Genomic DNA, 3,236 nt, shown 5'->3' with positions numbered 1-3,236 from the left:
TTTTATCTCTTAAGTTTGTTATTGTTATTTATTTGGAAGTCTCAAAAATTTATGTCTTATTAATTTTGATATTGAATTGATGGTAGTATTTTTTAATAATATATAAAATTTGATATGTTTTTTTTAAATATAGAAATTCTAAACTTGATCTTCTAATTTGTAAAGTTTAACTTTTTTTAATATTTTTAAAACACAAAAGTGACCTTTTAATTTGTGAACTTTTACAAAATCGATTCTCTAATTTGTGAACTTTAATTTTTTTAAATTTTTAAAACACAAAATCGATTCTTTGATTTGTGAACCTTTGAAATTTAAATTCAACTTCTCTCAAATTGCACTATCAGTTTTTCTCCTCCTCTAATTCAGTGTCTCCAATTTATATTTTGAAATAAAAAAAAGTCAGCTCTATATTAATTAAAAATACACAAATTTTTCATAACTATGAATAATGCATCCAAAAAATCCATATCAAAAAAATGAGCCTTATTTATATTTGTTGCTAGTGCATCCCTTTTGTGGGAATTAGAGTCCAACCCTTTTGATTGCAATAAAATTACTACCTACCTTGACAAAAAGAAGGTATTTAATTATATATTTTCTCTTAACTCTTTTCTATCACTATTTTTAACACCACAATTATCATCGTCCTCTCCTAAAATTTGCCAATAATCACCACTATTATCATTACTATTACCATCTTTTTTTTTATATTTTTCTTACACTTTTTTAAAAAAAAGTAAAATAAAATAAAACTCTATGCTAACAATCATCAGCAGCTTATTAATATTTTAATCAAATTTTAGCAATAACAATTAAATATATCGAAGATTCAATTTGAATTATTGGCAGACCATCTATAAATATATCGAATACAATTAATCTTAACCATTTTTTACTAAAAGGCTAGAACGGGTTAAATTATAGTGGAAATAATAAAAAGAAACAAATTCACAAAAATTAGTAAAAATTAGAAAAGTGTTTTAAATTTAGCTTAAATCTCCTAAGAGCTCAAGATTTCGTATGAATTTGACAAACGTGAGTTCACTAAAAGTGCACATCAATAACATTGAGAGTTGGAGGCTCCAATGAAAAATAAAAAACAAAGAGATCCTAGAAAAGAACTAATCTAGAAATATAGAATCAGACAAAAAAAATAACGTTCTTGTTATTTGTTCTTCTTCTTCAAGCTATTAATGAGTGTTGATGTTGTGTTGGAAGTATCCATAAATACCGGTGGCAACATACCTCATATTTGCGGGTATCCAACTGACTCCATCATGTCACATAGAATTGCCAACTCGATCTCCAGCGAATAGAATATGGTGGGTAAGATTTTTATGTGGGTTGGATAGAGTGGTGGGTTGAGTCTCAATCCTACTTGACCAACTCGTATCCTATATATGTATATGTTATATATTTATATAAAAATACATTTTTAGATGTTAAACTAAAGACTTCTCACTAAATGCAAAAAATCTTTAGCCACTAAAAAAAAATATTAATTGATAATTTAATACTTATTTATTTTTTTATCATAAAAGTCGGTTCTATTTTAAATTATCATCAAGTTATATAATAATATTATATCTTTTTTTGTAACCTACGAGTTAAATTGGATACCTGCAAATTAAGAATAGTAAGATTAGAGTTAGAATATTTTCAATTAAGGTATAATTGAATTTATATAAAAATTTCAACCTACAAATAGAATTAAGATTGATTTCAAATTCTATCCTATTCTACCTATTACCACCCTTACCTACAAAGAACTTCGATATTAGTGAGAATAAATTGAAAAAAACACCTGAAGTATTTATAGAATAGGAATAGTGGAATTAGTCCTTTCTTGAAAAAGACTCTTAAAAATCATATTTTGGGACCCGTACCGGAGGTGGTTTGCCCCATGTGCACTAACTCTTCTGTAATGGTCTCTGGGGTGATTGGGCCGTTCTGGGCAAACCCAATTTTAAATGCAGTCCCTATGTTAATCTTGAAGTGGGCTGGACAAGTAAAGTATAGGCCCAGATATGCACATTAACTCACTGTTAATGAAAGAAAGAAATATTTATGGATGATATGTGAACTAATTTAATTGTTTTTATTTTTCCAAAACTAATTTGAAAATCAGATAATCGAGTACTTTGAATATTAACACAAAAACAAATACAATTCAAACAATATATTATTACAATTTGGATTTAATATAAATTTTGAATCAAAGTTTATGTGATCCAACCTCATTCAGCCATCAGGAACATGTAGATAGATACTTGGATTAGCAGTAGCACCTGTCATGGTGCAATTGTTGCTAATTTTTTCTTTCTGAATTACCTGTTGACTCTACTAAAAGGGAAGGAAGATGAAGCAAGATTTATCAAGAAGAGAGTTTGGTTGATTTGAAGGTATAAACCTTAAAGGAATTAGTTGAATTGGAAGATACTACATTTAAGGGATAAATTCAAAATTTTAAATATCAGTCTTAGAAATGTAAAACGTATTAAGTTATGTTTAAATATTATGTTTTGTTTAAGATAAATATAAAAATTGAGAGATAAATTTTAAATTTTAAATTTCAGTCTTAAATAATTAAAAAAATGGAATATAAAGTGGAAATAAATTTAGAACTAAAATAACCTATAAAAAGTGGAAATAAATTTTATTCAATTTAAATAATTAAATTTAAACTCTTCAAAATTGGTTGTTGTTGTATAAAGTTTAAAATGTCACAAAAAATGTTTTTTTTTTTTTTGTCAAGTGGATTGGACAGTTCTCAATTATAGACATTACACCAATATTTCAGCTGAGATTAGAACCTGGATGCAGCATTGTATAAGATAAATAGGTGTGCCATCTGTGTTGGGCCTCTGCTGCGTCACAACAAAAATGTTTAAATTGTGGTTCACAGGAAGGCGACATTAGAGTTATCTTAGGCGGATTTTATACACTTTATTCATAGTGTCTGTGTGAAAAGAAATCAGAAAAAAAAAATCTTATTTAATCTGTGCTAAATTTAGGTACGTCGTTATTCGAATTTAATTTGTATTTTGTCTTGTCCACTAATTTGCTCCAAAAGAAAATTCCTAAACTACTATTACTAATAAATTGTCTATTAATGAAATCAATTCAAGCTAGATCAAATTTGTTTCATAAATTTACTTCTATCTATCTATAGATTATTTTGATAATTCAAATTAATTATTTATCTTAATCTTATCTTTTCTATCTTATCGAATTCT

Source organism: Arachis ipaensis, chromosome B09 (assembly GCF_000816755.2).
Source record: "Arachis ipaensis cultivar K30076 chromosome B09, Araip1.1, whole genome shotgun sequence".
Classification (NCBI taxonomy): domain Eukaryota; kingdom Viridiplantae; phylum Streptophyta; class Magnoliopsida; order Fabales; family Fabaceae; genus Arachis; species Arachis ipaensis.
The sequence above is the reverse complement of the archived record's forward strand: the minus strand, read 5'-3'. Positions refer to the sequence as shown.